Genomic DNA, 14,693 nt, shown 5'->3' with positions numbered 1-14,693 from the left:
TGACACTGACGGCGGCGGTGCACAAATGCTGCGCAGCTAGCGCCATTCGACGGCCAACACCGCGGTTCCTGGTGTGTCCGCTGTGCCGTGCGTGTGATCATTGCTTGTACAGCCCTCTCGCAGTGTCCGGAGCAAGTATGGTGGGTCTGACACACCGGTGTCAATGTGTTCTTTTTTCCATTTCCAGGAGTGTAATTATCGTGATCGTGTTTATTTCAACATTATCGGTGACCGTATGTTCCCCTTTCTTATGCCCATTAATGAGTATTCTGTCGTTATTCCCATCTTCAAAGATGGCAACAGCCGTGTTCACATAGCTACAGGTACGTAGTCTGGTTTCACGGACACTCACGTGTATCCATCGCACCTCCACGTGCCAGCTAAATCACGCTGTCTTAATACCACAGAAAATATCAAAGACTGTTTCGAACAGGGGCTGAACCTTAGTAATCAAAATCTCCGAAATTTGATAGCTGTGCGGGATCTGATCATAAATGAGTGGCCTACTTGAAGAAACTTGTGGACTCTGAAGCCTTTATCAAGGTTAGTGGCTGTACTGCAAGGAACTGGCTTGGTGTTTCCTGCGGGGAACTAATTTTCCGTCCAGAGTGCTTAGATAGCAGGCCTTTTTGTAATAACTTTCTCAATAAGACAGAGCAAGTACACAAAAAGCGAATGAGAAATGAGGCAGTGGACAATAGTTGAAAACAGTTCTGTTTGAGTAAGGGTAAAACTTCTGTTTTCTATTTTTTCGAAGTGTGGAGATTATATTTTCGTCATGGGTTTTACTGTCGAAGTGCCTTAGAGATTATTCACTTGGAATGATTGTTCTTATTGTCACTGGTCGGTGGATATAGTCCAGCTTTTCAGATTTATATCTTCCGATGTTTTCACAAATGCTTGAATGGGAATAACTGGATGTTTCCTGTAACGAGGCACATCAGTTCCTTCCCCGTCCTCCTTCAACCGGACGCTTGTAATAACTTCGGCGTCAACAGGACATTAATCTCTGACCTCTCTAAATTGCTTGTGGAATTCTCTTTCAATGGACCACAAGAAGAACAGTTCCGATACCTCGGATGTACTCATTGTCTTTCGAGCGTGTACAAAGAACCACAGGAAATCTATGGTTCGCCGTTTTCTGACGGGTAAATATCGAACCGGACCGGAAACGATATTAAATTACATTTCACGTTACCCCTGTACAGCTTGGCTCATATACATGACAATGATGAAGAAGTGTAACCATATACTACCTCGGCCCTAAAGAAACAGGACTGCTCGCATTACTAAGGACTCATTTACACGGTGTTTTAGTGTTTGATTTGGAACTTAAGGTGTGTTCATAACCTATGACAAACTTTGTGGAAGATGTTAAACTCGGTGGCAATCAACTAACAGTTTTTTAAGATACTCCCTCTCTCCCTCTCTCTCTCTCTCTCTCTCTCTCTCTCTCTCTCCCTCCCTCCCTCCCCCCTCCAACTCCTTTTCGAAGGATTTCTCTGAAAGCGTTAGCCTCACAGTGCTTCAACTTTATTCCTGAGATGGTTATACAGTATGTGTGTTCTGTGAATAGTCATTCCCTTGGAAGACTTCCGAGGTTACATCACATCTCTACCTTAGTCCGAGGGTCTCGCCTTTAGGTGGACCATTAGTGAAGCCTTCCTGCCAACAGTAAGCTCACGTTGTCTATCTTAGTGGATGGCTTTAAACAAACTCTTCCTCCAGAAGTTTGCAACGCAGAAGATACAGAGGAACTGCTTCACAAAAATTTTCACCAAACATCTTGCAGTTATGTTTTGTGGATGACATGTAACTTTTCAGGGCTCAGCTCGATGTCCATATTCGTCTTAGTCTGTTAAGTACGATGCAAAGTCAAAAACAGTTTTCCAGCAGCTTTTATCAATATATGAATCAAATTACTCATTTTTGCATGATTAAATTTCTCCATTACACCAAACGAACTATGGCTTGCGTCAAATGATGATCGTTCTTCGTTCGCTGAAACGATGGTGTCACGTATTTGCAAAGTTTCCAACAGCAAATAAAATTCGTATTCGTCTAGTGACGTTAGGAGTGTTATATTATATACAGGTGACATCTGCATGTCGGATACATGCAACGAGGAAGTGATACAGCGCCGCTGAACCATTGTTCCCACAATATATTTGAGAATCCGATGGAGGCCATGGGACACTTAGGTCGTAGCTACCTCTAATAATCAACACAAAGGTGGTCCAGAAAATTCATGCTCACCAAATGTAAAGGTATTTACAAAAAGAAACGATCTGTTGTTTCAATTAAAAATACACATTATTTTATAATCATCATATTTCATCATCATGATCATCATCATCATCAGCCAATTCAATCATTAGATGATGTGGCCTCTTCGAGTCGTGGATTGTGGTAGGCTTTCAGAAGTCTTCTCCAAGTGGGACGGTCTTGGGCAGTTCTCTGCCAGGTGTTACCAGCGATCTTCTTGATGTCTTTGTCACATCTGTCTGGTGGTCTTCCTCTAGGCCTCCGGTGCTCTCTCGGACTCCACTCCAGTACTAGCTTCGTCCATCTGTTGTCTTTTCTTCTTGCAACGTGGCCAGCCCACTGCCATTTCAAGGAACATACTCTCTCTAAGATGTCATTAAACTTCGTGACAGATCGGATATCATCTGCCCTTTTCCTGTCCTTTCTTGTATAGCCCAGCATTGATCTCTCCATGGCTCTCTGTGCTGTCCTAAGTTTCCCTTTTGTGAATGAGTTTAGTGTCCACGTCTCGCAGCCATACGTCATCACAGGAAGAATGCATTGATCAAATACTGCTTTCTTCAGATTTACTGGCATTTTTGATCTGAATGCTTTTGAATTCTTCCCAAATCCTTGCCAGCCAAGCTTGATGCGTCGATAGATTTCTGGCCTTATGTCTCCCTTCATATTTATAATCTGGCCAAGGTAGACATATTCACTGACCTCTTCTAGTAGACTGTCCTTGACTTTCACATCTCCAGCTGGGACCCATTTGTTGGATATAACTTTTGTTTTGGAAAGGTTCATGTAACATGTAACAAAAATGTTCAAATTGCAGGAAAAAAATGAAAACCCACTGATGATGGCACAGTGGTGCCGAAACATGTTTGGGTACTGAGAAAAACGGTGTTTTGCATAACTGGCGGACCTCAAATAAAAAAAATTGTAGCTAGTATCACTTGAATCCTCCTCACTCCATGTCGCTTCATCAATTTCTGCTGTGCCAGAAAACTTTTCGAAATTATGACATTCGAATGTTGAAACTCATGCTGTATTGCAAGTCGGCTACATGCTTTTAAGGCACCGTTTACCCAACGAGATGTAACTAAATGCTTCCCAAATGTTTCATCATTAGTTACAAATAAATAACATGTAAAGTCATATGTCATTATTAATGGGAAGGCCGCAAGGTTCTCCTCCTTCAAGGCGAATGACACCTTTCCTTCAGAAGTGTCTGTTGTGCATTAAGTACATGAGTTAAGTGTCTTCGTTCAAGCATAGCGATTTACGCTGTTCCATCCTCGTCACTGAATAAGAGCGTGTTGCCCACGTCTCCGTTGATTTTATGATCGGGACCAAGGAAATGCGAGAGCGTGATGGAAAGTAATTTCTCCGAATTTATGTGATAACTCATAAAGCCTTTTAAATAAGAGAAACTTTGTTAATATTCGACAATTTTATTCTTCATGTCTACATGTCAATATATTTAAAAATAGCCACCCTGGCGACGAACACATTTCACTCAATGAGAGGCCACTGTAGAATGTTTTACATCATTGACTGAGACACAATCTCATCTCTGCTTGCACTGCTTCACCACTATCATAGTGAAGTCCTCAAAGGTGAACTTCAAGTATTTGAACCACATGAAAGTCGGTTGAGGTCAAGTCGCGACTTTATGGGGAATGATCGGAGACAGTGCACCCAAGGCGGGGGATTGTGGCAGTTGTCAAAAATGATTCAAATGGTTCTGAGCACTATGGGACTTAATTTCTGAGGTCATCAGTCCCCTAGAACTTAGAACTACTTATACCTAACCAACCTAATGACATCACACATATCCATGCCCGAGGCAGGATTCGAACCTACGACCGTAGCGGTCGCACGGTTCCAGACTGTAGCGCCTAGAACCGCTCGGCCACCCCGGCAGTTGTCGCGGCGTTCGTTGTGGTCTGGCACTATCATGCTGAAGGCGAATACGGTTGAACGAAGACGTTTAACTCACATCTTTAATGCACAACAGACACTTCGCGCAGGGAATGTGTCATTTGCCGTGAAGGGAAAAAACCATGCTGCCTTCCCGCAAATAAATTTACTTCTTATTTATTTGTAACTAATGAAGAAACATTTGCTCTACCAGCTGACCTACCGAAGCACGACTCACGCCCCGTCCTCACAGCTTTACTTCCGCCACTACTTCGTCTCCTACCTTCCAAACTTCACAGAAGCTCTCCTGCGAAGTTTTGAAGGTAGGAGACGAGGTACTGGCGGAAGTGAAGCTGTGAGGACGAGGCGTGAGTCGTGCTTCGGTAGCTCGGCTGGTAGAGGACTTGCCAGCGAAAGGCAAAGGTCCGAGTTCGATTCTCGGCCCGGCACACTGTTTTATTCTACCAGGCCGACCGGGATGGCCGAGTGGTTCTAGGCGCTACGGTCTGGAACCGCGCGACCGCTACGGTCGCAGGTTCGAATTCTGCCTCGGGCATGGATGTGTGTAATGTCCTTAGGTTAGTTAGGTTTAAGTAGTTCTAAGTTCTAGGGAACTGATGACCTCAGAAGTTAAGTCCCATAGTGCTCAGAGCCATTTGGACCATATTCTGCCAGGAAGTTTCATATCGGTGAACACTCCCCTGCAGAGTGAAAATTTGATTCTTCAACAATGAATAAACATTTGGGAAACCATATAATTAGATTTAGTTGGCTAAACGGCGCCTTAAAAGCATGTAGCCGAATTGCAATACAGCATTCGATTGTCATAATTTCGAAAAATGATAACAGTGGAAGAACTCATCGAATTCGTGATTTCAGTTTCCTGTGGTTATAAACTGGATTGCAGCACTTTGTTCTCCTCACGCACCGACATAGTTACCTTACACGTCGCCATGTTACACTCTACCATTCGGAGCTCTGTTGCGGCAGAGGGCTGCAAATATACAGCCATGAAGAAGAAAGATGTAGAATGTTAATATCGTTTGTGTCATTTAAAAAGCTTTAAGAGCTTTCACATAAGTTCGGAGGTATTACTTTCCAGCACGACCCTGTAGTTTTACTGATGCGACAAAATAGAGCAGATCTTTTTGAAAAACTGCTCAGTAGATCGCTGTTCTGGTACTCACGTATTTTTAATAACAATTTCCAGTGTGACACACCGAATTCCATTTATATTAGAACTAGTTCCTTCACAACCATCTCTTTTTATTAAACAAAGCAGAAATGAAAATTAATTCCTCATGTCGTCGTATCAAACATTACACAGAATCTTCCTCACGGCAGTACTCCTTTTTCCACTTCCATGGACCCATTACGTTCATCGATACTATTTCATGCTGTATTTTGTCAATAGCCAGAACTCCCTCCGTCTTGTGCCAGCCGTGGGACAGCGGACGTGCGTTGCTGTTAGATATATTCAGGCCAAAGTGACCACGAAACGGCCGCAAAGCAACAGCCCTGCCACAAGAACCGCAAAAATAAATAAAACCAAACGAGTTTCACTACACTTTCGTTTCGGGAGTCGGAACAACATGAACCCTACTCATTTATAAGTTAAGAGAGCAAAGATAATTGAAAACAAAATCAGTATCAATACTAACAAACTTTTCACATGTGTAACTGAACAGCAGGCACCATATTAATTTAGAAGCATTCACACAACATCCCTCCTGTTTCTATAACACCACTTCAACTTTCATGGTGATTTGCGAGTTTCTTACGCTAATCTACTGCTAGTATCACCAAATGATGATAACTGACGAAACATTAAACCGAATGCGCAAAATAAACTTTTCGAGCATAATTCGTGGGAAGCTTCTCTGTCGGCCTTTGGTATGTTAAAATTATTAGTAATTACATAAAAACGCAAAGTAAAATGACGCCAATGGTTTTTCTCGATTCTCTTCTAACTTGTCTAGAAACGTTATGAAACATGCCTGTGTGTTGGCGACAAACACATCTAACCGATTTATAACAATGATGATAAGCTGATTAGAAAAAAAGTAATAGGAAGTGACTGAACCAGTTTCGTTGTCGACGTCAGTTGTAACCTTTAACAGTGGGAGCCGTATGACAGTATAGGTGTTTTGGGGCAGATCTCACTTCCTCAAACTGAGAAAGCCACGTCCTGAATGCTCCTCATTAGTGTCTCTATGAAAGGCGAATCTGAGCACAGCATTTTAATCTGCAAGCACACTGTTGGCTCGCGGAGTGGTTATTCCGGTTTCCCAGCCCTTCACAGGTCTTGCGGTTGCAGCCTGTTCTGCACGTACGGTACGGTCACTTGTGTCTGTTTTCTCGCTCATTCCCAATTCCTCCATATTTGCAATGAATTCCTTCCTTTAAAATGAAAAAAGCGGTGTTGTTTGAAACTACAAACTGGTGTTCACGTACTTCGAATAACACTTTCTAATTGAAGCACACAACATTCCATTAAATTAGAAACACTTCCTTCGCAGAAGTCACATTTTTCATCGGAAACAGAAATGGCAATCTATTACACATGCCATCATATCGAAGATTACCCAATTCTGCATAAAATTTCTCAGTAACAGAAATAATTACTAACATTTTCGAGATGAAACATTTGAATTTATGAGGACATGTTGCTGCATTGCACAACTACGTTATTGAGAGTAATCATCTTATGAAGAAAATGTGTGAAGAAAGTTTGAAGTAACGGCAGGCGAACTAACTAACGGTGCTTATACACTGACATACTCACTTCAAAACATTCTGCTCAGGAGTTCGCCAGTCGGTATCAGTCTTCTCAGACCAACCGCAAGTAAGAAGTGGTATTACTTTATTTGAATCACCGAGGAAGCAGTCACTGATAACCAATATGAAAAATACGTCGCTGAACGTACAGTACTGGCGAAGAAAAGAACCAACTGCCTCGTTTTGTATGTAGATGATGCAATACATATGACTTTGATAGCGACTGCGCCCTGTTGTTGGACACAAGCTACGAAAAGTGTCGACTAACGTGTTGTAGGCCGTAAGGTAAATGAAAACATGCTTCACCGTCGAACATTATCTGCAATATCAGTTTCTTTTTAGAAAATGTTGCGAACGTTCACACTAATTCACTCTTTTTGCCTTCGGTCACTGCAATGCCTGCGGACTAACACACTCGTCCAAATTCTTGTAAGTTTTCCATGCGAGACGAATTACTTCGTCGATCATTTTTCATCCATAGCTTCTGACTTCAGCAACACATCACACTTTTCAACACCATCTCCGTCTCTGAGCACCCTTCTGCTGCGAAGAGAATTACTATGGAGTTGTAGATGTCATGAACTCAGCGCACCTCTAAACGTTGATTAAACTATCAGACCTCTCAGCAAATCAGTTCTCAGTTGCTGAACGGTTGACTCATTCGCAGACACACTCGTAGGTCATCCTCTTCCTCGCACCGAGAGCAAGAGCTGCCTCCTGTCAGGTCTACTCACATTATTATTTTGCCCATTATGCTACTTGGAAGGAACGTGACGTCGCCATGAAGTCTAACATTTCACACTATGATTACAGTAATCAACTATTTTATGTTGCCAACATAGGAATCACACAGTCAACCGGTTGGCAAACATCTGACTAGTATGATGTGGTTCGCCACGACTTCCTCTCCTCAGGACATCTTCATCTCAGAATATCACTTACACCCAACATCTTCAGTTTTGGATAAATTACAATCTTTGGCTTCTCCTAAAGCTTTTACTCTCCACAGATCCCTCTAGAACCATGGAAGTTATTCCCTCATGTCTTAATAGAAGTCATATTATCCTGTCCCTTCTTCCTGTCAGCATTTTCCACACATCTTCATCGTCGCCGAGTCTACTGGAAACCTTATCAATCCACCTAATTTTCTGCGCCTTTTTATTCCACTGCATCTCAATCGCTTCGATTCTCTTCTGCTCAGTTTACCTCACAGTCCATGATGCACTTTCTTGCAATGCTGTGTTCAGTCACTGGAACTTGAAAACTCTTCTGTGGGTCCGTGCCTGCGTAAAACAGTATGAGATTGTAGGTCCGCCGCCTTGACGCAAAACACTTTTGTTTAATTTCTTCCCCAAGCTAGTTTCACCTAAATATCACGATCATCAGTGGCTTTCTTTATTCTAAAACATACCAAATTAGCGCCGTTACAAAACATTGCGAAAAAACATTGATACGTGTGTCCTGTTTGGTTCCAGGCTGTCTTGTGTGAATAGTTTTGTAATACGTTTTTACTTTTGAATCACTACATAATTTTTGTGTTTGTTGCAGTTTTTTGTGACATACAGCAAGTAAGCTACAACGGTATGAGCGGCTGTTATTAAGAAATATTGAAATGTGAAGTTGCATACGTCAGTGTCGTGCTATTGGGAAATTGTGGTAGTGTTGTGAATACGAGTTTGGTGGGCGCTAGGTTCTAACGTACTCTGTCGTTTGATCACGTTGAATAGTCAGTTCGTACTTGCTTTAAAAACACAGAAAAACCTAACTCATCGCCTTGGCAATAATTCAAAACAAAGGACCATCTTCCTGTTCGCGTGTTAGTGAGACGTAACGCATGTCGCGAGAAGGTTTGGAAAGCTGTAGCGGCGTTCTGACGACTTCTGTTCCTTACTTAGGTCTGTGTATGTGATGGGGGAGCGATCGTGTATGTATGTATGTATGTATGTGTGTGTGTGTGTGTGTGTGTGTGTGTGTGTGTGTGTGTGTGTGTATGTGTGTGTGTTATTCATCTTCTGTGTCCTGCGTGTAACGAGAAAAGAAAATGATTACACGCAAAAGACTATAGTTAGAGCCGAAAACGTAGTAAATGAAGACACTACACTTTGCAATAACACATTCTTTACAGCATTGAAAGAACTGATACAGGTCAGAAATACACACACACACACACACACACACACACACACACACACACAAACGAGCGCGCGAGATCAGGCCGCTACCACATGCATAGATCTAAGTAAGGAACAGAAGTCGTCGAACGAAACTTCCGCCACAGCTTTCAAACCTTTTTTGCGATACACGCAAACAACATGATGGCGTACTGTTCTGAATTGCTGCCAAGGTAATAGAGTATGTTTACCTGTGTTTTTAGAGCAACTACAAGTCGACCAACCAACGTGAGATGTAAGTTGACATTTTCGTATTTGTTCAAAAAAATGGTTCAAATGGCTCTGAGAACTATGGGACTTAACATCTGTGGTCATCAGTCCCCTATAACGTAGAACTACTTAAACCTAACTAACCTAAGGACATCACAAACATCCATGCCCGAGGCAGGATTCGAACCTGCGACCGTAGCAGTCGCGCGGTTCCGGACTAAGCGCCTTAACCGCGAGACCACCGCGGCCGGCTCGTATTTGTTAATATCAGCCACAGTCCAATATCACTGTGTTCCCAGAATTTTCTTCTTCAAATCAAGATTATAATTTGACACTTGTAGAAGTCTTTTGGCCAGCAATGCCTTCTTTGCCTGTGCTGCTTTGCTTCTTATGTCTTCCTCACTTCCTCCGTCATAACGCTACTTTGCTTCCGAGATAGCTGAATTCATTCAGTTCGTCTACTTTAAGGAGAGCAATTTTGTTACTAATTTAACCACAATCTCGTTTCTGCTTCTTCTCATTACTTCCGTCTTTCTTCAGTTTACTTCTGCTTCATATTCTGTGGTCAACAGCCTGTTCATTTCTTTCAGTATATCCGGTAAGTTCTCCTGGCTTTCACTGAGACAAACGATATCTTTTTCCTTTAGGAACGTTATTCCAACAAATTATGTCAGAGAGCTTATGAGCATATTATAAGGCAGAAGAGATAGTACTGGAAGATCTGACCTTTGAATTGTGCCTGAATAAGTTATTTAGTAATAACGTTCCTTGCGACTGCTATAGAGTGAATAATTCGTTCTCTGTCCTCTTCTTCTGTGGAAGGTGACGCAATTGTTTCCATTGGGAGATAGTGACAGCTTTTTGGAACAATGTTCAGAGATCTAGATATTTCGATTTTTTCTGTCATATTCTGGGAAATTTACCAACAGAAGATACCACGTACACGTACACGTTCCATAGTACTGTTTTCTAGAATAAATTAGACAGTGACTACGCACAAGAATGGGCACCTCGTTAGAAATTAATATCTCATTGTCGTGTAGTCTGTTAGTGGTTGCTTCCTAAATAGTGTCGTACGACTGTGTCATCATCTCTGTTCAACAAATGGCACCATTTACACACGAGTTCAGAGCAACAAATAATAGTGCAAACACAGGACAGTATCATCCGACTATCGTCACGCAGATGAACAACAGAACACTTGAATGGAGCGGGCGCGTGAGAGTTACTACTTTGCTTCTCATGAAAAATACCATGGGCGGTAACACATAAGCGTTAGAGTGTGCGGTGGTGCTGTCGTCAGATGTATTTCTTTGACACGTGTTCTTTTTCGTTTGCCCAGTCTGAAAACTTCATCCATAGCTACAGTTAATAATTTTGGTGATACTGAATCCACCTAGCTCTACTCCTCTCTCGATTCTGAATGTCTCAATGACCAGGTGAGACTAACGGAAGCTGTACAGTTATAGCATAGAACGGATCAATGCCTTGTTTCAGAAAGGCTGTTAGTACAGATAGTTTTGAAGCGGAGTCAAACATTTTTCAACTTCTGCGGATCGCTAGAAAATGCTAATTAATTGTCACTTCCATGTCCTACAAAGTCTTTCGTGATGCAGAAGGCCCACAGTGCAACAACCGCTTGCCACATGCAACTGGTAATATTAGTTAATATCATGTAGATTACGATCGAGGATGCTCAAATGGCTCAAAGCACTATGGGACTTAACATCTGAGGTCATCAGTGCCCTACACTTTGAACTACTTAAACCTAACTAACCTAAGGGCACCACACACTTCCATGCCCGAGGCAGGATTCGAGCCTACGATAGTAGCAGCAGCGTGGTTCCGGACTGAAGCGCCTAGAACCTCTAGGCCACAGCGGCCGGCTAAGATCGAGGAGGCTGACAGATATATCCACCGTTTGTCTGAATATAAGGATTACATATTCTTCTTGTTAATTTTATTCTTCTTCCTTCTTTCTTCCTAGGCTGAAGCCTGTTTCATTCAGAACTCTTCAGTTTATTTTGAGGTTGTCACCCATATTTTCGTTGGGCGACCTATATTTCTTTTCCCAGCTAGTCACTTATTACCTGAGATTTTCACAATTTTCCGTTCATTCATCCTGTCTATGTGTTCGTTGCATTCATGCTTTCTGTTACGTACCCGCTCATTAACTGAATTCAGTTTACATTCTTTTATAATTCTTTCACTACTCTCCCCATCTCAGAGTGTCCTTTTTGCAGTCTTCTGCCGAATTTTCGTTTCCGTGGTTTCGAAAAGTCTTCTCGTCCCAGCTCGTATGTCATTTATTGTTTTGTATGTTCTTGCCTTTGCAGCTTTTCATAGATGTTTTCCAACTTGTATCATTTACACACCCTGCCACTTCGTTTGCTTTTGCTACTTGTCCTTTAATCTTTTCGACATTCCCTCCACTGGACAATTCAGTGCCAAGGTATTTAAATGTCACTGCTCGTTGAATAATTTTTCCATCTGCTTCCAGTTTGCATTAATTTGTTTCATATATGCGGCAGTACCTATTGTTTTTTGAGTAGATGAGACTGTATAAATGTTTCTGGCTGCCACTTTAGAGATATGTTAAAGTTGCTGCAGGTTATCCTCACTTTTTGCTAGCAGGACTGCAAAGTGAACATAAAAAGGACTTATTGCTTATGCCCCCCCAAAAAAAAACAGACACAACACAAATATAATTAACTGAAGACGGCCAGTGATCCCTCAGTGAAGATGCACACCAAGCTCGAACACTTACGGGAATCGGTGAGATGCCGCGAGTAAAGAGGCTAATGAGCAGGGGCACTAAATCAGTAGTTGTGTTGGTATTAGTTGAGAATCTGGTTCTGACGATTATAGTGACTACTGTGTCCGCATGATGTAGTGATCAAAGCATGTGCCTAGCAAGCAGGAGATCCAGGTTCAAGTCCTTGTCTATCACAAATTTTCATCTTGCCACATTGATATTAATCAATGCCCACTGACAGCTAATGTCTGTAATTCCTCTGAGTCTCAATCTTCTTCACCACCTCCTCCACGTGTGTCTTAAAAAGTAAAGGAATCAGAGAGTCACCTTCTCTGATACCCCAGTTAAATAGTATACAGTTCGTTAACCTGGAATTAATTTCCGTCTGGATGTACTTATTGGCATAAACATCTTCAGCTTATTTTTATTGAGTTTGAAGGAATGCCCAAATTGTCGAGAAGGTTTGCCACATCTGTTACATAAGGATTACATAACACTTCCAGTGTAACAGACCTGAAGATGACCTTTGCGAAGTCGATCGAATTTATATTGGGAATTATATATTGTTTCGCATTCGGCTTAACCATTCCAATACAAATACATCATCTCGTAGCACCTTTCTCTTCTTCACACCTTTAACCTACACAGGTAAATGGAGACTTTGCACTGCCTATGGAAAAATCAGATGGCATATAGACGTCGATAAATTATGTACAATTTTTCAGGCAGATCATTGTTTACAGAGGAATCGCTACTTTCCTCTAGCTCAAGAAGAGTCGGAAAACCATAAAGTAATTAATTCACACTAAAATGATCTCGTTATAAAGATTCCATGTAGCTGCTTCGTTTCAGCAGTAAGCGAAGTAAATGATGTTTGTAAAAGAACTCGATGTCATGGCAATGCTACATGAAACACTGACCTTAATTATTGACTAAATCCTTAGCCAGACCGTAATTCATTGAAGAGACACTTTCGTCTGCAAATAATCTGTACTTTCTGCAATATAAACAGACTGAAAAGTCTGTAGCAGTGTTAGGGCGTGGCAGGGTAGGTTGTACTGAGAAAACAATTGTTAAGAAAAAAATTTGATACGTTTTGCGCGCAAATTCAAGCGGACCGTCAGAGACGGTGTCGCCAAACGTGTCTTCGTTTGGTTTGCTAAAACCAAACAAGGGAGCGATACAAAAATTAGACACGGGACTGTACTGAGGATCAAACCCGACACAAAGGATGAGCAGGCTCATGCGGTATCGTCTACGCTGTGGGAACAACGGACCAATTGTATCCGGCACACCACTTGAATTCGCACGCACAACGGCCCGATTGGCTAACTTCAATAGTAATTAATTCAGAAATGGTGCAACGTATCGACCTTCTTTCTTCGCAACTATTTTTCATCGCAGCCCATCTTGCAACACCTTTACAAGCGTTTCAGACTGTTCCTGACCACCCTCTATGTATATAGGCTAGTAGTGATCAAGATGTCCCAAAAGTGGTTTTAACTGTACTTCCCTTCAGACTGTCATATTATAGACATGAGAGCAGTACATCACTTTGATCCAGAAAACGCTTCCATGCGGAAGTCCTCTCGCGGAGGAGTTACATAATGATCATTTTCAATTATTCACCGCGTCGCCCAGTGAGACTAGCTGCTCATCATGCATCCCAAGCACTATGCAGCACGGACAGACTAGAGATGCAATCTCCCAACCGTCTTTTATTTATAGTCCTTGACATATGGATCGGAGAGCTACACTAACCTTGTGCAATTCCTTCCTTAAGGGAGGATAGCGTTTTCCATTCACTCGACGTTGCCGTTCTGCGGTCATTGCCATATCATTTCTTCGGACATCCCACAACGCGATAATATGTGGGCTCGTAAGTAATCGCGGTACAGTGTAAGAAATGTTGTCATATTCTTCTACACATCTTTAGTGCAACTCACTGTATATTCTTCATGAGTTCTACCGGATACTTTTTTCCTTTGTAAATAATCTGATCGCAGCTTAATTCTGGTATTTACAGGTTATTTATCTTGTATCCAAGTTCTCAACTGACTAAGAGTTCCTAGAAATTTCATTTTACTGCTGTAATTTTTTTATCTGCGTCTTCCGAGTTATTCGCGTGTAGCTACCTAACAGTGCCACTGCTAACACTACTGTCTTGTAAAACCTTATTTTAGTTCCCGACATCTGAAAGTTTAGTCCTACACAGCGGCCCAAAAATTAAATCACTCGAGCGCTCCGTCCCTTCTCCCCTCTCCACTCCCCTTCGAAAACTGACTTAAAATTTCAGTTTGCCAGCACCTCTCTTCTTTTGTGCTACTTGCATATTCCGTGAAAAACGAAAGTCCCTGTTGTTTCGTCTGTCTTCCACATGCTCTTAAATTGTAGGAAGTTTCATAACAATGTGCGCTCGGCAGTAGAATGAAGGATCCTATTTTCATTCCAGTTCTGTCTTTTAAGGGTTCATCAACCGAGACCAGTCTATCGTTTCCCAGGATTTTATTCAAAACGAAGGAAGAAAAATAAGTGTTGAATGTCCTACCAACAACGATGATGTGAGTGACAAAGAGCAAGCTGGAATTAGACAAGGGCAGTATAGGAAA

General features: G+C 41.9%; 1 protein-coding gene across 2 annotated transcripts in view; it reads left to right on the top strand.

Moving 5' to 3' along the window:
- LOC126260862 (uncharacterized) overlaps nt 1-14,693 on the top strand; it is a 224,370-nt gene that overhangs the window by 31,485 nt on the left and 178,192 nt on the right. The window lies entirely within an intron of this gene.

This window comes from Schistocerca nitens, chromosome 5 (genome assembly GCF_023898315.1).
Source record: "Schistocerca nitens isolate TAMUIC-IGC-003100 chromosome 5, iqSchNite1.1, whole genome shotgun sequence".
In the NCBI taxonomy this organism is placed as follows: Eukaryota; Metazoa; Arthropoda; class Insecta; order Orthoptera; family Acrididae; genus Schistocerca; species Schistocerca nitens.
Note: the sequence above shows the minus strand (reverse complement) of the source record. Positions and strands in the feature narration are given on the sequence as shown.